The following is a 22,328-nucleotide window of genomic DNA, read 5'->3' on the forward strand; positions in this document are numbered from 1 at the left end:
GTTTGTTTGTTTGTTTGTTTGTTTACTGATGAAGCGCACAAGGCCTATCACACAAGTAAATTGCGCATAAGTTTTGGGTCTACAGTATTTGCCATCATACACTGATTGGATATTCTTAGGCAGAACATCTAAACCTGATCAAGCCACTTCTCCCCAGAAGAACCCTCAAGCTTTTTTCTCCGTCACTGTGACTGAAACTTGGAGAACTTGGTTTTGCATTGTCTTTCTACTTCATCCCTACTTAGAGTTTTCACCTTTGGTCAGGCAAAATAAAAGACAGGTTGGGCAAAATATGTGACAGGTTGAAGACTAGAAATTACTTTGCCTGGTGCAGAAATGACTTCAAAGCAATCAATTACAGCGGTGCACAGGTTTACAGCAGTTTATTTGATAAAATTAATAGGTTTAGATCACCGGAATTAAGATCGCCAGAAGAAATATCAACAACCTCAGATATGCAGATGACACAACCTTGATGGCAGAAAGTGAGGAGGAATTAAAGAACCTTTTAATGAGGGTGAAAGAAGAGAGCGCAAAATATGGTCTGAAGCTCAACATCAAAAAAACGAAGATCATGGCCACTGGTCCCATCACCTCTTGGCAAATAGAAGGGGAAGAAATGGAGGCAGTGAGAGATTTTACTTTCTTGGGCTCCATGATCACTGCAGATGGTGACAGCAGTCACAAAATTTAAAGACGCCTGCTCTTTGGGAGAAAGGCGATGGCAAACCTAGACAGCGTCTTAAAAAGCAGAGACATCACCTTGCCAAAAAAGGTCCGTATAGTTAAAGCCATGGTTTTCCCAGTAGTGATGTATGGAAGTGAGAGCTGGACCATAAAGAAGGCTGATCGCCGAAGAATTGATGCTTTTGAATTATGGTGCTGGAGGAGACTCTTGAGAGTCCCATGGACTGCAAGAAGATCAAACCTCTCCATTCTGAAGGAAATCAGCCCTGAGTGCTCACTGGAAGGACAGATCCTGAAGCTGAGGCTCCAATACTTTGGCCATCTCATGAGAAGAGAACTCCCTGGAAAAAACCCTATGTTGGGAAAGATTGAAGGCACAAGAAGAAGGGGATGACAGAGGACGAGATGGTTGGACAATGTTCTCGAAGCTACAAACATGAGTCTGACCAAACTGCGGGAGGCAGCAGAAGACAGGAGTGCCTGGCATGCTCAGGTCCATGGGGTCACGAAGAGTCGGACATGACTAAACGACTAAACAACAATAGGTCTACGCAAACCTCATCTCTCTTGTTCTCTGACTCCAACTCTCCATCTCTGAGCCTGTGCAAAAACTCTCTTTCCTTCTGCTCTCCACCAGGGCCGTGCAAACCCCCTTCTCTCTAAGTCTGACCCATTCCCACCCCCTCTGCCTGTGCAAAAAATTTCTATTTCACACCAGACCAGGCCCCTACAAACCCCCTCTTTCGCTCTCTGCGACCCACTCTCTGCCCATGCAAAAACTCTCTCTCAAACTCCTCCTCCCAGCCCCCAACATTCTTCTAGGGATGGAAACCCTATCCCTATTGTCTGTTTTACCTCAGTCAGGTTCGGCCCACTGCTGGTAATTGATCGCCCGCATTTACAAGCAGTTTGCTGTTCAAGTTGTGTAAAACTCACCAAGCAAGATAGAGATTGATTTACATGAAAGTGTGGGTTGCAGGTCAGTTTAGTGACTCAGCCTCACGTGTGTTGAGGCCAGAGCAGAGACTGAGACATTTTTACCTATTGACTTGAATTTGCCAGCCAATTCTTTGCCTCCAGGCGACAAGTTTTAAATAATTGGTGAGAGCAGAAGGGGGGATTTTTACTCAAAAGAGTTATTCTGTGTAATTTAATTGCCATACTCCTTAGGGTCTAAGGAAGAGATTCTTGAGTAAACTGAGTGTATATTTCTTCTCCGTTTACTCATATGTCTCCCATTAGTGTTAGAGGGAGCCAATTTTCCTCTCAATTAAAGTAATGAAACTGGTGTGAAAACAGTATGAAATGAGAAGCTAGCATGCTAATGTTTATATTTTGTATTCACTGCAAAGTATAAGGAGTAGGATATGACGATGGGTGGATTTTATTGGATTAATATGAGTGCACATTTAGATTTATGGAACATGACTGATCCAAGGGGGAAATCCTGAAGGCCTCGCTTTGTCTCTTCTCAGAAAGCAGCACTTCCTTACAAAAAAGGATGGTTTCAACTGGCCAATTCTTATGAGCACCATATCAAAGGGGTGTGTGTGCATATATATATATCTATATATGTATATATATGTATGTATGTATGTGTGTGTGTGTGTAAATACACAGGATAACCGCCGATAATCTTAAATTAGGCAGAGTTTAGTCCAGATTTTGGTGTACAATCAGCCTCTTACAGCCTCACCCACATTTAAAGCATTCTTATGCCACTTTTTAACAGTGATGGCTTCCCCCCAAATAATTCCAGGAACTGTAGCTCATTACAGCAGAGCTATAATTCCCAGCACCCTTAACAGGATTCTTCGGGAGTGTTAAAAGTCCTTTAACTGTATAGTGAAGATGTGACTTTAGTTATATCCATAATCATGCCTGAGTGAGGACAGACACCATTATCTGAGGTCACTTGTAGATAACCTGTTTATTAATTCGTCCTGATTTGTTTGAACATTGCTTGCATGCAGATTAGATGATACTGGCCATTTATTGAGCATTCATTCTGATTTATCTGTGGGGAGGCCCCATGACATTGCATCAAGCCATTGTGATCCCTCCTTCCAATGCTTCTCCCTGTCACTTTCCTTATCACAAAAAGCCCAACTATGTGCCAATTTATCCTAGCAAAATCTACAGTTTACGTACATTTCATAGTCTAGCTTCACTGCAAAAAGGAGAGGGGATTTGCTTACATGCACAAGTGACACAACACCAAGTCTTCGAATCCTAAGCTATATCATTTATTAAGAATATAACAAAAACTGAATTCAGATTGCAAAAAAATTGCAGATTGGGTTTCTACAGTGGACTCTCCAGATACAAATTAAATTCGTTCCAGGGGTCTGTCCGTAACCCGAAAAGTCCATAGGCAGAGGTGCTGCTTCTGCTCACGCGTGCGGCGAAACCTGGAAGTATACACTTCTGGGTTTGCCGCATTCGCAACCCAAAAGTTACGTACCCAAAACAATACTTAACTAGAGAGTCCACTGTCCATGCAAAATTTGGTCTAGAGGGAGGAAAAGCTTCAGTCTCTCCAAAATAGCCATTGCTTTTTTTAAAATGACACTAGAAAACAATCCAAGTTACCCCCCTAACCAGCACAGCTCCAACCCACTCCCACCATTCTTTTATGCAATGTTCAGAACAGAATTCCGCATGAAAAGAACACCCCACGAATGCAATGAATTATTGTTTCAGATTTCCTTCTGCTCTTTGCAAGCTACCTTTGAAGTTTTCCTCCCAGAAACTCCAGCCTTGCTGCTTTGAATATTTTCCACTATTATTTGGGCCATTGCAGACATTCTCATGATATTAAAACAAATAAGAATCAGGAGGTATCTAATTGTCCTGGTTTTGATTTCCATAATGAAAAGTGAAAGTTAAATAGAAAGGCAGGCAGAGCTTAAAGCCGCAGTCTCCCTGCAGTGGGGATGAATGGAAAGCGAAGGGAAACTCACCAGGAAAAAAATCGCCAAGTTGAAAACAATTAATAAGATAACAAAGGACTAACAAATCTATTGTGGCACAACCTTTTGTGGGCTACAGTCCACTTCTTCAAGTGTATGAATGAAGTTTGATCCTGAGTGGTATATGCACGAACACAGGCACATACAGTTTGTTGGTGTGCCTAACAGCGAAGTTAGGGGGAAATAAAATGTAAATGTGGTTGATATCACAGAAATTCTGGCATTGGTAAACAAATCTGTTCCACTCATGGAACAGAACTTCTCATTGCTCTCCTCCCACTCTATGCCCCAGCACCCCCAAAAAATTGCTCTGGAAGGGTGGGAGGGAATCCCCAGAGATGATTAAGATGGTTCCCTAGGGAATGCAACCCAAATATATTTTAAGATTGGAAGCATGCTAAATTTTAAACATAGGAAATGAAGCTTTCACTCTACAGTTTTAACTGATAAATAGTTGTGTTAATTGTTTGTTGATTTTTAACTTTTTCCGTATCTTTTTTTTTTTTATGTTGTAAATAGCCCTTGGGTAAATATTGTGAGGGGGCAGTATATGTAGAGGCCTCTAAATGAATAAATATGTGATTACATCATCGAGGACAAATTGAGTCTTGGATTAGCCACAAAGCAAACAAGATGATGCCACAGTGATGACATCGCTGAGTGATGACATCACTGAGAGCAAATGAAGTTAACCAAAAGTGAGAACAAGTCGGCGCAATGCAAACAAGTTGGTGCAATGCAAAAAAAAAAAAAGGTCAGAAAAAGAAATGTGTTTTTCCATATGGCCAGAAAATGTTCATGACATGGCCTTAGTTTACAGAGAAACACCCCTTTGACTCCAGCCATGTGCTTCTACACAGATCTCTTGACAATGGAGGCTTCCCTGTTGGGCAAAGAGGGGCACAGGTCTTCCAGTGGTAGATTCTGAGCCCCCTAACCTCCAAAGACATAGTCCAGTATTTCTCCTGTTCGCCGCAGTCAACAGGACTTCTGCTTTGAATAGACATGCATAGGATCACATTGCAAATAGACCTGTACGCAGCACATACATACCAAAGACTCAAGTTCCTTTGTTTAAAGAAACGTGCATGTCACCAGTAGTAACATTACAGTGGTACCTCGGGTTAAGTACTTAATTCGTTCCAGAGGTCTGTTCTTAACCTGAAACTGTTCTTAACCTGAAGCACCACTTTAGGTAATGGGGCCTCCCCCACCACTGCGCTGCCAGAGCACGATTTCTGTTCTCATCCTGAAGCAAAGTTCTTAACCTGAGGTACTATTTCTGCGTTAGCGGAGTCTGTAACCTGAAGTGTATGTAACCCAAGGTACCACTGTATTGATGTAACAGTTAAGGGTATCCAGAACAAATGGAATAAATTAGGGTGGCTTTTAAAACATTTTTTTTTTCATATAAACAGTAGCAGGCCTTTAAACCTTGATAGAACCATCTTCCATGATTTTCTCTTCATGGAGGAGAGCCAGGAATTGTTCTCTAGTACAGTTTTTTCATCCAAGCCGGAAAAGGATTTTGAAGGCTTGTAAAACTCACCACTTGTTTGGAGGTGGGCTTTACGAGTCCCCAAGCTCCTTTTCTGAACCTGGCGTCTTAGCTCGAAACCATGGTTACAAGGAAAGGCATGAAGAATAGGAAAAGGAGCATTCTGTTTCCTTAACGGATAGTCTCTATGTTCTATTACCTATCCAGGAAAGCTGTTTGGGCCCCTTTGGGAAGATACAGAAAGTCAGTAAAAACACTCTTAATCCGGTAATCTACCTGACAGGATGTCGGCCCCATTCTTCGGATCCTCTATTAGGATACAGACAGCTTGTCTTGGAAAAGGCAATTAAATGTCCAAGATGGTGGAACACTCTGCTTAATCTTGCTGCACAGTTCTTAGGGTACTATTGCACCTCTCCCGCAGGATGCATATTTTAATTTTTTTAAACACCAAATACCACAAAGCCTTCATTAACCTCTTGGAAGAATACAAGCTGGATTGGAAGGTACCAGAGTGTTTTCATCCATTGCTTCCATACGTTGGTAGACAGGACTGTGTACCTGGAGGTTAACACTGGTCATTGACCATAATAAAGAGATGGATTGACTGACAAACAAGGTTATCACAATCTCACCAGTACTTAAAGAGCAAAGCTCTCTGCTGTTTTGTTTTGCCTATGTGCCTTGCAACCCTAAAACAAAGAGGGATGCATGACCTTCAAGATATTGCTGGACTCCAACTCCCATGTGCCCCAGCCATCACGGCTAATTGAATCCCAATCTGTGAGAAAGGCAGGATATAAATATAAATATGTTAAAATAATAGGAGGAGGAAGAGGAAGAAGAATGGTCAGGGATGGTGGGAGTTGTAGTCCTACAACCTCTGGAGGGCCACAGGTTCCTCATGCCTTGCTCTAAATGAACCAGGACCAGGTAGGACTGGCTATTGCCATATCAACAAGTCCACTTATTAACATCTTCAGCCCAGCTTTGGGTACTCCCCCATTCTGAAGTGATATGGGTAGATAAGATGAACAGTGTCCTCTCACTGGCAGTGCCCTGATTATGGAAAACGCAAGGCACTTTTGTCAGGCTTTTTCTATTAGGCACCGCCTGACATTCCCAGCCCTGTTCCCTAAGACTTTCAGTGGCATTTAGGAATATAGGAAGCTGCACTTCCGGGTTGGCGCCCCCGGCAATGGCAGAGCTCCTCCGATCGGGAGGAACTTGCTCCGTGGAAAGTTGGGTCTGAACCGCCACGGCGAAGGCGGAGACCCATTGAAATCACAGGCGGAAGAAGCTTGTGAACCTGGGATTCGGCTGGCACCTTTTGCGCCTCCCCTACTCATGGGGAAACCCTGTTTTGGGGATCCGGAGCGACGTGGGGTGAGCGCCGTGGTGCTTTGAATCGACTGCTCCTTTCACGGAGTGAAGCCGCATTGCTGTTGCTGGAGAGCGCTGACCTTTTCTTGTGGACAATTGGATTTTAAACAACAACCCGTGAGTAAAACGGAAAATTGGATCTTTAAATATCTTAATTTGGCATCGAATGGGGAAGGTTCAAAACAGAAAGTCCGCCTTCCCCTTTTGTAAATAGACTGAAGCAAAGAACTTACAAGTTAAGGTCTTGGAAAGCCTTATGTAAAGGATTAAACTTCCATCGATTGAAATTATTAGACCCCCCTTGGAAGCAGGAGAAAAGGGGGGAAATTTTGGACTGTGTATCCTGCAGGAGAGAGTGATTAAAATTAAATTACCACAGCTCTGAACCTGGGAACGGGCTCCCAGTGACTGACGTTTCGGGAGAGTTCATTGACAGCGAAGAGAACGGATGTTGACAGTCAGTTAAATAAGAGAAATATATTGTTTCCATTGTCCGCTTCTGCGTTTAAAAGGGAGGAAAAGTATCTGAAAATTGAAACTATCTTTACTTTTTGATCTGTGTTGGAAAAGATTGATACAAGTGGAGACTGTTCCCCTCTAGAGGAAGCTTTTGAAACTGGTACAAGAGTGGAGCTGGGAAATCTCTAGCTGCTTGATAAGAACTGTGAGAACTAGAAATTGACCTTGGATATTCAAGAATGTCGACAGGAGAAGCCTTATGGACTGCATTTTCTAAGATAAGCCACTTGTTGGAACAGCTTCATAAAAAGATGGATGCTATGACTACCAAAAGTGAGCACCAATACAGAAATTATTCAGGATTTGGCACAGGAATCTATTTCAACAGGACAAATTGCTGAAAAGGAGAAGGAGAAAGTTGCTGTTGTCAAACCTAAAGTAATACAAGGGGGAGCCTTAGCCTTACAGAGGCAAATTGAGGATTACAAGTTGAGGCCCTTTATGATTGAGACTAGAAAAAGTCAGATTTTGAAGATCGGAGCCTGGCCTGGACTAGAAAAGGAAAGTTGGAAAGATCCCTCTATGCAGGGATTAACTGACTTTTGGAATATGGACTTGGGTCAGGAGGAGATTGGAGTTCTGGGGGCCTTTGGATTTGGAGGAATTTTGAAACATGCCCGGAAATACTTTATGGATCCTAGTTTTAATTATGGAAATCTGGCTGACCTGTCGAGAAGGAATAAAAGTATCGTTGGATTGGAGTTTCCCTGAGATCTGCTCTATAGCATCAGAGAATATGAAGAAGACCTGCAGAAGGGACGTGGAAAAGAGTTAAGAGCCTCGGACATAAGATCTCCAGGTTGATGGACTGTATGGAGTTGACGGAAGTGGCTGGTAGAGTCTGAGACTGGGGAGAGGAGATGGTGGAAGAAGATTGGAAATTTAAAGTCTATATATAGAAATATTGTAAAATTAATGAGTGATAGAAAAATGTTGGAAGGAAATTATATGGTTTTAGCTGAAATGCTACAAGGAGTTAAGCTTAAATAAGTATACTAATTTTAATGGAAATAAGATTAAAAATATGTTAAGACATTTATATGATAGAAAATAGAGAAAGATGGAAAGGAATTGCTGAAACAATTAATGGAAGTGGAATACAAAGAGGGAGGTGAGAAGAGGTCAATGATACAAGGGAATGAAAGATAGAATATGGAAAAGGTATGATGTATGTTTTTTAAATTGTTTTTGTTTGGTTTGGTTTAGTTTATTGTGTTAGTTTAATGTGTTAAGGTTGTGTTTTGTATTGTTTATGTATTGTATTGTTTTTTTCTCTTTTTTGTTCTTTTTTCTCCCTTTGTCTTCTTTCTTCCTTTTCTTTTTTGTAAGCTTTAAAAGTAATAAATATTATTTTTTTAAAAAAAATAGGAATATAGGAAGCTGTCTTATACTGCCATCCCTTTTGACCAGCTAATCAAAAGCCCCCTCTCCTCCCCCCCCGAAAATATGACTCTGGGGGCTCAGGAAAACCTCCAGAGATGTGTGTAGGGAGAGGAGAGGGGAGATTTGTCTGCCAAGCAGAAATGCTTGTAGTGACAGAACTATTGTAAAAGCGCAACATTGCATTCTTCCCAGAATCAGAGGCTGCAGAATCTCCAGTTAAGGAGCTGGACAAAGAGCCAGACCAGGTTCAGGACTTGATTCTATGTCCATTTAAAGCTGAAACTATGAATTTTGCACTTTCCCAAACAATACGTGGATTGAAACACAAGTATTCTTTGAAATTTGCACTTATTTGAATTTTGTGATGCTGTTATTCAACCAATATATATTACCATGGGGGTAATCCCATGGGGCACTGAGGAATGTATTTCCAAGTAAACATGTGCATATATATATATATATGGGGAAAGTGTGCATAAAAATGAAGAGATTAATGAAAATACAAATAAAAAATGTAAAAAATATATAGAAATGCATTATATTAGGAGACACTGCTTGGTAAAAAATGTGTACATGGCTTACAAAAGTGTTACGTTACTAACAAAAATGTGTACAAAACGGCATATAAATTTGTGTTACTTAGGAAAAATTCACACTGAAATGCTTGTGAATTTTCATAAGGATTTTTTTTTAAAAAGATATCACAAAGTCCTGGAAAAATGAGAACCTGAAAGAACTAAAACTGACCGATCCTTCCATCCCAACCTGGGAATAAATCCCATTGAATTTGATAGGACTTACTCCCGAGTCAAAGTTGTTAGGATTGTGTTGTATGTCTGCAATCCTAAATGCTCTTACGGGGAGGAAACCCCATGGGCCACTGAGGAACATATATCCATATATATGATTCCACTGTTCATATTCTTGATAGTAATATGTAGGAAATGAGCAGCAGAAATGCAATATGGCTGTTAATCAAAATTTTAATAAAAATGCATTAAATAATAAGCAAGAGGAAGATTCAGAAGTTGAATTATCTGAGTGAGGCACATAGTAACGTCTTGCTTTTTCCCCCCTAAAAGAAAAGGCTGTTTCCAAGAGCAAGGTCAATGAGGCAATGAAATAATTTACCTAGGGGATTCATCAAGGAATCATCAGAAGAGGCATTGAAGCAAAAATGAGATTTAATACATTAAGCAGTAAGCTAATGGTTAGTGTTGCATTATCATGGTGAACTGGACTTGATGGCTGTGGTGGTGTCCTTTTCAAACGGAAATGTATCCTGCCTAATCAAAATTAGAGGCTTAATTGCATAAAACATATTCCTGGAGAAATACTGATCTCTACATTTCATTAATCCCTGTCTTGCCTCCCCACCCCCTCTTTCCTAGCAGTCAGTCACTGTGGTTTTCTAGACTCTTCTAGACCTGAGGGAGGGCAGGGGAGGGAAAGATTTAATGCACCAGCCTGATGTCAGGGAACTGACATCGGAGCGAGAGGAGGAGGCAAGGCTCCAAAGCGATGCAGGAGAGGGGACCAGCAGCGGGGAAGGAATTCAGCGTAACACCGGTAGAGAAGGGAGGGAGATGGAGGATTCGGAGAGAGATCTCCAAGACCCTTCACCCGAGACCAGTGGGGAGAGCGTGGACACGCCTCTGCCCCCGCCTTACTTGCGCAGACGAGTCCCGCGCAGGGAAAGTAGGAGGAGACTTGGTGTCAAACAGCTCTCATGCTGGAAGAGGTTCAAGAAACGCCCACTGACGGATTCTGCAAGTGACTGACCGGCCACGGAGTGTGGGCTGTCAGCTGAGGCACGGTTGGCCCAGGCAACCTAACCAAAACTGAAGGCAACTTACGCACAAGTAACCCCTTGCAACCATTACACCTGAGTTACGTGCAGACCCTGAATTAGAGGATGGGCTGTGGCATGCTGAAGGTTTCAGGTTCAATCCATGATATCTCTAAAGGTAAAGGTAAAGGGACCCCTGACTGTGAGGTCCAGTCGTGGCCGACTCTGGGGTTGCGGCACTCATCTCGCTTTATTGGCTGAGGGAGCCGGCGTACAGCTTCCAGGTCATGTGGCCAGCATGACTAAGCCGCTTCTGGCGAACCAGAGCAGCGCACGGAAACGCTGTTTACCTTCCTGCCAGAGCGTCACCTATTTATCTACTTGCACTTTGACGTGCTTTCAAACTGTTAGGTTGGCAGGAGCAGGGACCAAGCAATGGGAGCTCACCCCGTCGCGGGGATTCAAACCACTGACCTTCTGATCAGCAAGTCCTAGGCTCTGTGGTTTAACCCACAGCGCCACCCGTGTCCCTATGACATCTCTAGGGATGGATAAAAATGACTCCTGCCTAAAAGCTGCTGATAGTCAGTGTGGATAATTCTGAGCTACATCAAGAATGCAGAACCTGTAGCTGTCTACAGGTGCTGTTGGACTTGAATTTCCATCGGCCTGGACAATGGCCACAGATGATGGGAATCGTAGTCCAATAACATCTGGGTGGCCATAGGCTTACTACAACTCCTCCTCTCCTTTATATCCTTACCTTTGTCCCAAAGGAGCCCACCGTGGCATGGATCAACAAGTCAAAAAGGTAGAAGCCCTGCTATAATGGATTGGCAGAAGAATGAGGTCAATGGGTAGGGGAGACCGATTCCAATTCTTCACTTCTTATAGAATAGGATTCTGTAATTCAGTTGCAGGAGGAATTTGTTCAGCTTGCATCTTAATGTGAACACGCCAAATTCACGCTTCCCAAACCAGTACATGAACAGAAGCACAACCCTCCTTTGAAATCCAGACTTTTCTGAATTTTTCAGTGCGCTCTCCAAACGAGTAAAGTGCAAAAAATGTGTGTATTAGTGAAAAGTGCATGTAAACATGTGTATATCAGTGAAAAGTACGTAGAAAAAAGATACATTTTCTTGTGGGGAAATTGCCTACAAAATTGTACTCATTAGGAGAATATACATACCAAAAATATTAGGAGAAGGGCACATCAAAATGTATTTTCATGCAGGCATTTTTAAAAATGAAATTAAATGAAATGTGAAAGTATACAGAAATGAGATGAACCAAATTTTAGACTTGGGAAAATGAAACTGAACGAAACTGAAATGGATAGATTTGCCCATCCCTAGTTGTTTACTGGGCAATGTAAACACAGCAGCAGATTACTGACTGGGCAGAGAGAATTCTACATCATTCTGCAGCTAATGAGGAATACAGTTGTGATGGATGTGTGATATTGTGCATGCATATAGCTTCCAGTACGATCGGGGTATTTATTTTTACTATTTTACAAATAATTACATTCGAGCTTTCCCATCTCATTCTTTCAATGAACAGTTTATAAAATGAATTCTCCCTGAGTGACAAAACAGGGTAGCCAACAAAGGATTAAGTTTATTGTTCAAGGCAATCCATTATTTAAGGTCCCACATGGTTGGCATATAGCAACAATTCGTCTCTGTCAAAACATAGTATCCACATTTTTTTTTAAAAAAAAGCCCAACAACAACAGAAAGGGCCATTGTGTAACTCTAAAATCAAGGGGCTTGAGTTGTGGCAGACATATTGACGGAGAATCCCTGTTCCCACAAAAATTGTGAAATTAGTTTCATCTGTTAGGTTTTAGCAGAGTTAGATCTTAAACATGATTTCACATGTTGAAAAATATTTTTCTGCAGTTGGGTGGAATATGCTGCTTATATCCTTATTGTTCATCCATCTTGCGGCATGTGTTGTTTGCCACCAGCACAGAGAAAGGGAAACATTGCGTGGAATCCAAGATCAGAGGCAGCCGTAGTCACAAAGTCTCGCTCTTCCCCTCACATGGAATAACCAAGAATAAATCAGATTCATAGCATTAAAAAAGAACTCCGCAATGAAGAAAGGAGAGGGACAAAATGTACCACTGCATGAGGTCATGGGGATTATGTGGGGACAATGCACCCCGACAACAGAACCAAATAAATAATGCCCTACCCTATGGAGACAGCACAAACTGAGGGCAAACTAGCTTGTCTTTAGGCGTAAATCTTTCTCCAAGTTTTAATAGAATATGTTAATAGTGCCGCAAGCTATTCAGCGAAACCCCTGTTTCCAAAGAAGGAACTCCATTGCATTCAGTGGGTCTGCTCCTAAGTAATCCTAACCATGACTGCCAATGGTGTAATACCAACCAAGTCTACTAAGAAATAGATTCCACTGAATAAATTAGGGACTTCCTCTCGGGTAACTGAAGTTAGCACTGCAGCCTAGGTGTTGTTGTTGTTTAGTCGTTTAGTCGTGTCTGACTCTTCGTGACCCCATGGACCAGAGCACACCAAGCACTCCTGTCTTCCATTGCCTCCCACAGTTTATTAAAACTCAAGCTGGTACCTTCGAGAACACTGTCCAACCATCTTGTCCTCTGTCGTCCCCTTCTCCTTGTGCCCTCTATCTTTCCCAACATCAGGGTCTTTTCCAGGGAGTCTTCTCTTCTCATGAGGTGGCCAAAGTACTGGAGCCTCAGCTTCATGATCTGTCCTTCCAGTGAGCACTCAGAGCTGATTTCCTTCAGAATGGAGATGTTTGATCTTCTTGCAGTCCATGGGACTCCCAAGAGTCTCCTCCAGCACCATAATTCAAAAGCATCAATTCTTTGGCGATCAGCCTTCTTTATGGTCCAACTCTCACTTCCATACATCACTACTGGGAAAACCATAGCTTTAACTATATGGACCTTTGTTGGCAAGGTGTCTGCTTTTTAAGATGCTGTCTAGGTTTGTCATTGCTTTTCTCCCAAGAAGCAGCCGTCTTTCAATTTCGTGACTGCTGTCACCATCTGCAGTGATCATGGAGCCAAGAAAGTAAAATCTCTCACTGCCTCCATTTCTTCCCCTTCTATTTGCCAGGAGGTGATGGGCCCAGTGGCCATGATCTTCATTTTTTTGATGTTGAGCTTCAGACCATATTTTGCGCCTAGATGTACATAGGCGTAAAAGTAAGTGTCGTTATTCCTAGTGGGAATCTCAGCTTCTTCACTTTACAGAGGCGAGTCCTACTCAGAGTAGACCTGTTGAAACTAGGTCCATAAATCCCAATGGGTTTGCTTGGAGCACAGCTTAGTTCAATACACTCCCACTATGTTTCTCGCCATTATTGGGGAGGGGAGTCAATGTTGCATTTCTGTTTGATGGAATGATACCCCCACTTCTGGCAAGCAATGGTGGCTATTTTCTACCTGCCTCTGAATACCAGTTGCTGCGGGCAGCAGTTGGGGAGAAAGCTATCGTGCAAATTTCTTGCTTGTGGGCTTCTTGTGTGCATTTGATGAAAACAGAGTGCTGGACCAGATGACCTTTGTCCAGACCCAGAAGGGCTCTTCTTACTTGCTTATGTTCTTATTTAACTAGGGGTACTTTGCTTTTGCTGGGACATGAATTGCAACCCCAAACGGCTCATTTTCAAATACTCTGGTTTACTTTTGTGGATTACAGTCTGAACCCAACAAGTATGGGGGCTAATATAAGCCAGTTTTGCAATGCAGCTATCAATAGCTATATTGGGGGTGGCATGGAAGGGAGTGTGTGTCGTCCTTAATTTTTAAATATTTACAATTTTTCAAAACCATCTGTGATGTTTTTCTCCACCATTCTCTGATAATGAACTTTGTCTTATTTCCTATGGGGAGGAGGAGGAGAAAAGATACTTTTGTATGTAAAAAAAATAATCAAAACTAAATAAAACTTTAAAGCCGAATTCTGTCCTTTTGAAGATAAAAGCAACAAACTTGAAAGTTTTGGTGGATCTCTGTTGTGGCTGGTTTGTGGAAAAATGTTAATTTAGATACATTTACTGGAAGGAACAACCCTCTTTACTGGCTTGGGGATCTAACTTGCATGATCTAATAGGTATTTCCATCTTTAGTTTCTGTGTTCCTTATTGTGTTAATTATATTTTATTGTCCTGCTGGATGGCAACACTACAGAAGTATAATACACAATCATAATTAAAATGCCAAAAGAAAAGACCAAACACACACACACACACACACACACACACACACACACACACACTTGTATCTCCAATAGGTTATAATTAAGCCTTGTGTTCCAGCTAGTTGAAGGATAATTTCATATTCTGTGTGAATGCTGCATTAGTATTTGCCCTAATAAAAACAATTGCCTTTAAATGAAAACAACATTACAGTAAATCATATTAATAAACATCTGAATCTCTTTAGTGACTTTAATATAATGATTATATTGGTGTCAGACTTCTGAGACTTTGAATTCCTCTGTTCAGCAGTACTGGGTTTCACATTGTTCCTCTGAGCCATTCTTTGTAGGGGTGGGGCTGTTAGTAGTGCAGGATGGATAAAACCAGGATGAGACTCAGATGCAACAAAACAAAACAAAACAAAACAAAACAAAACCTTAGTGAAATCACTCCCAAATTTTTGGTAGTGGGTGCAAACCAGGGGTGGTCAGATTCTTGCAAGCAGAACCTAGGCAGTGATATGACTGGATGGGCTGCTCTCTAGCTATAAATGATGCAGACAGCAGCAGCAGCAGCAGCAGAAACATTTTCTGCCAGAGATCATGGAGATTGCTGTAGGAACAGTGCCGGATTTACATACAGTGGTACCTCGGGTTACAGACGCTTCAGGTTACAGACTCTGCAAACCCAGAAATAGTACCTTGGGTTAAGAACTTTGCTTCAGGATGAGAACAGAAATCGCATGGCACAGCGGCAGTAAACAACTACAGTGGTACCTTGGGTTACATACGCTTCAGGTTACAGACTCTCCTAAGCCAGAAATAGTACCCCGGGTTAAGAACTTTGCTTCAGGATGAGAACAGAAATTGTGCTCCAGCGGCGCAGCGGCAGGAGGAGGCCCCATTAGCTAAAGTGGTACCTCAGGTTAAGAACAGTTTCAGGTTAAGAACAGACCTCTGGAACGAATTAAGTTCTTAACCCGAGGTACCACTGTATAAGCTAAACAAGCTATAGCTTAGGGCCCCACTCTCTTGCCCCCCCCCCAAAAGAAAATTAAAGGAAAAACAAACCTAGATGTACATTTCCAAAATATAAGATAAAAAACAAATAAAATAAAACCTACATACAGCAACAGTGTTTTGTATTGTGTAGGCTCCTGTGATTTAAGTAATGCGCCCCACCTGCTAGCCTGCTCCCTAAAATATCACTATCACTGATAATATACTACTTCTTAATTGTATTTCACTATTAATATACTTCTTCTTAATTGTATTTCAGTTCAACAATTACTTTGATAAAAGACATATTTTGTTATGTGCAAATGGCTTTAGATACCTATTAGGTCTGTAAATTGCCATATAGCATACAATCAACATAAAAACAGCGACAATTTGATGTTGATAAAGGACAGCTGGACATATAAAGGGCCCCATTACCTTCAGTAGCTTAGGGTTTCATCAAACCTAAATCCTGTAGAAACATAATTTGCTGCCTTATACCATTGGTCCATCTAGCTCAGCAATGAGTACACAGGCTGGCAGTGGCTCACCAGGTCTTTCAGACAGTGGTCTTTCCCAGCACTACCAGAAGATACTGGGGATTGAGTCTGGAGCCTTCTGAATGCAAAGCATATGCTATGCCACTGAGCTGTGACCTGTCCCTGCCCAGCAAAAGCATCTATCGCTGAACAGAAATCCCTTATTGGAAAGCCAGGATGAAGTTTAATAAAACCTATGCAAAGAAAGAAAGAAAAATTAAACTATAATTATTTTATTCTTGCTTCCCTGGCAGATTAATGAGAAGCATTTAACTTCCATGCTCATTGATCTTTTTAAATTTATTCGTTAGGGTTTTTTTTCTTTTCCATTTCATTTAATGGCAAACAAGAGAGATATCAGGCTAACTCAATGAATATGGACGAAGTCAAGTGTTTTGAATGGTTGTTTTTTAAAAAGAAAACTTTGAGTAAATTATATCCTAAGCTAATGGTGACTCCATGTCAACTGTAACTAATTGGCACAGCCATTAGTAGCATCCATTAGAAGCAGCAGCAGCAGCAGCAGCAGCAGCAGCAGCAGCAGCACCATTATATTTCTACGAATAAACTGAAACAGGATATGAGCAGCCCCTAACATGGCTAGGCAACTTAGGTCCACACATGCCAGTTGCCCCAATTTAGCTCAGATGGTTTTGGCTGGCAAGGCACAACTTGTGTAGCTCTGAAATGGCTGTACAAAACAAAGATAGGGAACCTCAAGCCCCCTCCAACATTTGACTATGGCTCCCCAGACCTCTATTTCTGGCCCCTTGGACTCTCCCCAAGCCTCTGCTCCCCATGGCATGCTCATCAGTGACCCCACTCTGTGGCTGGTTGGAACTGCCTCGTGTTTCTCTTGGTGAAGAGATGCGGTATGATTTGTGCTCAAAGGTAGAGCATTGGCTTTGCACCCAGAATGTCCCGGGTTCAAACCCTGGCACCTCCAGCTGCAACTTGGAGAGAGCTCCTTCCTCAAATCCTGGAGAGCTGCTGCCAGTCAGTGTACACAGTGCTGAGAAAGACAGGTCAATGGTGCATCTCAGTATAAGGCAGCTGTGCTGTTTTCTCTCTCCCTCCCTGTCTCTGGAGATGCCGCTGACTTTTACCTGCTGGAATGTAGCCAATTCTACTAAGGTAAGAATCACATCTGTTGCCATTCCCATTTTCGCCTCCGTCCTCACGCATATTTCACGTTTCCCCCTGTCTCTGCCCACCATTGTGTGTCGAGGTCCCCAAGACACCCTCCAATAAAACACAATTGACACATGATTTTTAGTTTAAGGTTTTTGGCATAATTTTGGCCACAGCTTTATTAAAATTACAAGCAATGTGAGTGGTTGCTTAGGCATTGGTTGCAACTATCTGACCCTGCACGGGGACAGACTGACATTCGCAAGCCCATGAAGTCAGAAAGGGAAAACATTTTGGGGAGAGAGACAGGACCGGGTACCATGCCTCACCTCTCCCCAAATGCTCCCAGGGGCTCTTGCATGGCCCTAGCCCCTTGACAGGGGTTTGGACAAAAGCATGGTGAGCCCCTGGGTTCCTTTAATGGAAATCCATACCCCTCCACCAACCAATTCCTAAAACAATGCCTAACTGCAACCTTACAAGTTATGATGATTTGCTATGCAGTAGGCAAAAACCAAATGGCACCAGCCAATCAGCCAAATGGGCAAAATTCCTACCGGGCCCCTGCCCGAAAAGCAAATGACCCCATGACAGGTATAGCAAGGTCAAGCGAGCAACCTGAAAATAGGGAGGGAGGGCAGATGATCTGATGCGTGTAGCGAAAAGAGGAAGCTCAATGCTGCGTGCAGGGTATTTAAAGGCTATGGCTGTCAATCACAAAATGGCAACATTTAAATCTCTCCAGCTACAGGAAGCTCAATGATAATGGTGGCCAAACTCTTTTCCCGCCTAGCAACAGTGGGTTTCTTGTTAGCCCCCACTGCAACACGTGCTCTCCATGAAGGAGAACACACTTTGCCATGCAGACCCCGGAAGCTTGATCGATCTCATGCATTAGGACCACACTTTCCATGCTCTGTCTTCTCCTCAGTCCAGATTCCTTGAGAGAATGTTCAAGACTCATAGACATCCTAGATGATGTGGGCAAACTTTGCCATGTTCTTGTTAGAGTCTCAAGGACTCTGCTTTATCTATCTTGCCTTGCCTTGCAGAAAGCACTCTAACAAGAGGCACCAAGATTGAGGGGACCCAACAAGTGTTGCATGTGTGTGACACTGTGTCGTCTAGAGGAGCTGGCCACTGAAGCTGCGATGCACAAAGCATGATGTGTGAGGCGTGCCAGGACCCCTCAACAATGAGGGGTCTTACCTCTTTCCAACAAAGACTGAGAGGGCTGAAGACACGTTGGCCCCCTTGAGTTGGCGTGCCTGCCCTCAGCTAGGTAAAAAGACCAGCTTCTCAACTCATAGCTGCTCAGTCTTGTTTCACATACCAACAATGTAGCTGCATTCTCCTGCCGTTATTTTTGTCATGTTATTTATATGCTCATGGGGTGGGGGACCTCTTTCAGCCTGTGGCGGGTGGGGAGCTGTGTGCAAGTGTTGAGGGTGCAGAGCCACAAAGAAGTTGGTGGTTCACACACACACACACACACACCACTCCCATCCTTCATCTCAGAAGCAAGAGGCATTATCACAGTTCAGTGATACATTCCAGCCAAGAATGGAGCGAATCTGGTCAGAGGTTTGGCCTAGGAAGGAGTGGACAGTGGTAAGGGAGCCCTTGACTCCCAGACCTGAGGATCTCCAACCTCCTGATACACTCTGTCATCTTCTGTGAAGCTCAGGAGGCACCCTGCAGCTGTTGCACCTGGAATGAAGCAGTTCTGGTACTGCTGTGGTTGTCCTGGCTTCACTGGCCTTAGCCTCCAGGAAGCCCTGCAAGCCTTTGAGCAACCTGGGTGACTCACAAAGGCCTTTCCTGCTCACACTTGCTTGGAACTTTTTCCTCTGACCTGCCAGGTCCTTGATGCTGCTCTCTACTCAGATTTGGGGAATCACCACCCAACTTTTCCCCCCTTTTCCTTTCTGAAACGAAATGCCATCTTTCTAATCAGAAAGGTCAGCAGCTTGCAAACAGTCCAACTGCTTGGCCTGATGAAGTGCATCCATTGCCTTGACCTGTGGAAATTAATGACTCTTGAAAAAGTAAAGGATTTTGCTGTGTAAACCGATTATTAAATTGGGTAGTTATAAAGTGCCTTAATATCATTTACTGTCTGGTGTTTTTTCCCCTACTCCATATGACTCTTTTAATTAAACTACCCATCATTGCCACTGTCTCATGCCTTTTATCTCCACTCCATTGATATTAATGCCCCCTTTCATTTTTATTATCCTTGTGTGTGAGTCTCTTGCTTATAGATGGGTAACCCAAGCTTGCAGCACGGCACTTATCTTACAGATTTATGGGGCAGCCATCACTGGTGCCAATTATACCACTTGGAGTGGGAGTCACTGATCTGAAAGGTGACCATCTCAGCTTCTGCTGTCATATTTGGCTTTTCGCCATCTATGGCCTCTACCCTACGTCCCAGCAGCCACCCAGCTGGTCTGCCAAATGTCGGATGGTATTATGTACATGCACACAAGGGATGGAAAGGTCTGTCAATGTCTATTCTTTCTGTTTGTCATTTTGCCAACTTTAAATTCAGTTCTCCGCATTTCAAAAAACGTGCCCGTGAAAATTCTGCAGCGTTTCAGCATGAATTTCTCTCAATACACATTTTTATGGGCAGTTTTTTTTTTTTATAATAATTTTTATTAATTTTCCACACAAATAATAAAAACAGTATAGAACAGTATATCTTCAAGCTCATCAGTTCATACCCTTCTTTCTTTGACTTCCCCATACCTCCCCATCCCTGCATCCTTGTTTAATAATTCTTTAGCAACCCTTAGGTCCATTGTCTTAATTCCCTTTCATAAAAATTTCTAAGTTTTTTTGTTTACTGCTGCAATTCTTTACTTCTTACCCCCTGACATCTTAACATTCCTCAATTTTGCAATTATTTTTAAGATATATTTTGAATTTCTTCCAGTCCTCTTCCACTGTCTCTTTCCCCTGGTCCCGGATTCTGCCTGTCATCTCGGCCAGTCCCATAAAGTCAATCACCTTTGTTTGCCATTCTTCCAGAGTAGGTAGTTCTTGCGTCTTCCAATACTTTGCCAGTAGAATTCTTGCTGCTGTAGTGGCATACATAAAGAAAATCCTATCCTTCCTTGACACCACTTGGCCCACCATGCCCAAAAGGAAAGCCTCTGGTTTCTTAGGAAAAGTCCACTTAAGGACCTTCTTAATTTCATTATAGATCATTTCCCAGAAAGCTTTAACCTTTGGGCAGGTCCACCAAAGGTGGTAGAAAGTGCCTTCAGTCTCATTACATTTCCAACACTTATTATTAGTTTTGACTAACGTACACACGTCTCCCAAAATAATGCATTTTTGTATGTTATTTTCAACAATATATTCCTTTTTCAAGCCACACTTGCATCAAATATATGCATTTTTGTAAACATTGGTTGGAGAATTGCCTCTTTTATCTTTTTCTAATGGTCCTTTTAGCTAATGTAAGGTTTTGGTTTAGCAAAAATGGAGGAGGAATGGGAGTAGGGGTGGATGCATCTGTCAATTTAAGTTTTTCTTTGTTTCTCATTCTTTTCAAACTTAAAATCAGGTGGCCTCATTTCTGCATCAGTTTTGAGATTTTGTTTCTTTTTTAAAAAAACAACATTTATCACAAAAATGATAAGCACGTACATTTTCACGTGCAGTTCTGGTAATATTTTGGCGAGCATTTGCCATTAATATAATGCATTCTGTGTGTTTTACTAATATGCACATTTTGTGCTCACTTTTGTTGTTGTTGGCAAACTTCATGGCAAAATTCGGTGGAGTGCAAATTGTGAAGCACAACTGCACTTGGGTTTGCTTCTTGGTTCGGGAAGCACAAATTAAGTAGAGTCACATTAAAATACAAACCGAGTGAAGTTCTCCCCATTCCTAGCAAAGTGTGTGCAATTTTGTGAAATTACACACTCCCTTAGACGTAACTGCAGGAAGCCCAAAGGCTTTCTCTGTATGCCTCCCTGCTCCATTCTAGCTACATGCTATCACTCCAACTGGGCCTTGTCATCATTTGGACCAGTGTCCCTGGCAATGGAACAGATCTGGGGTTTTTTAATTATTGTATATGTTCTCACAGCCTCTTTCTATCTCAGTTATCTCTCCATCTCCCCAGGTGGGTGACGGTTACTTGAGCCAACTCTGTTTCGGCATCCATCTTTTTATGGATGGCTCCATTCCCGCCTTGGATAATTAAGTTCATCATTCCAAATGATTGTAACTAATCTATTTATTAGAAAACCTGCCTTGCAAAGATTTTATCTTTGGTCATCCCTTTTAGAGTTACAGCTGCAGGGTAACCGTTGGCTAGAGACACTTTAAAATCATAATTAGAAATCACAGAATCACACATCTGCTTCAATTCCTTAACTTACATAAACTAGGATCCCTTTGGAAGTTGGGCCAATGTCTGTCCTTGGAAGGTGCTTAATAAAAAGGGCCCCATATTTTCATATTGCTTTTTTTTAATAGCAGCTACCTTTGCCCTAAACTGCCCCGAAATATCACCAGAACATTTGGCTGTTGCTTAATAGGTGCAAATCTTACCGTGTTTTTCAATTTAACTTAATTATTACTTTAACGCGAGATCAAAAGTTAAATGATACTTCAAAGAGGCAGGCAAAGGACACCAGACAGCTGGTTTTATTGCTGAACAAGCAATAAAAATATATGGGGAAATAGCTGGCAATTTGAAGGAGCAGAATAAAAGGCTAGGCAACCCTTGTCTGATTCCTATCAATTGCAGTGTTCCTCAATTGCACGCACCAATCTAAACACCTTCTATTTTATGTCCATACAGTACCTGTCGAAATACATTAAGTGCACTGGGGAATAGCAGTTGCAGAATATACACAGCCAAGCTAAAGGAGTTTTAAGGAACCAGCTATGACATTTTTGGTTAACATTCTAGTTTGAGAGTTTGATTGCTGCATCACTGTAATTAAGAGGGCCTCCCTGGACCCAGATATGTTAAATAACTATCACCTGCTGTCAACTACCCCCTTTATTTTGAAAGGTGCTTCAGAAGATGGTGGCAGCCCAGTTTTGGAGGAAACTGATTTTCTGGATCCACTTCACTCTGACTTCGGTTCCAGTCATGGCACTGAAATTGGCTTGGTCACCCTGGTTGATAACATTTGTCCTGAAAAGTATCGAGGGTGGAGTGTAACCCTGCTCTCTCTCTCTCCTTGACCTCTCGGC

At 42.3% G+C, this 22,328-nt stretch overlaps 1 long non-coding RNA gene across 1 annotated transcript in view; it reads left to right on the forward strand.

The window, feature by feature from the left end:
* Positions 1-14,472: 14,472 nt before the first annotated feature.
* The window catches only part of LOC307220591, a 360,378-nt gene continuing 352,522 nt past the window's right edge, over positions 14,473-22,328 (forward strand). The window contains exon 1 of the long non-coding RNA XR_013840961.1: positions 14,473-14,513. This is a non-coding gene — a long non-coding RNA (uncharacterized lncRNA). The remainder of the gene's footprint in view (positions 14,514-22,328) is intronic.

The sequence above is a fragment of the Podarcis cretensis genome, assembly GCF_951804945.1.
Source record: "Podarcis cretensis genome assembly, chromosome: 7".
Taxonomy (NCBI): domain Eukaryota; kingdom Metazoa; phylum Chordata; class Lepidosauria; order Squamata; family Lacertidae; genus Podarcis; species Podarcis cretensis.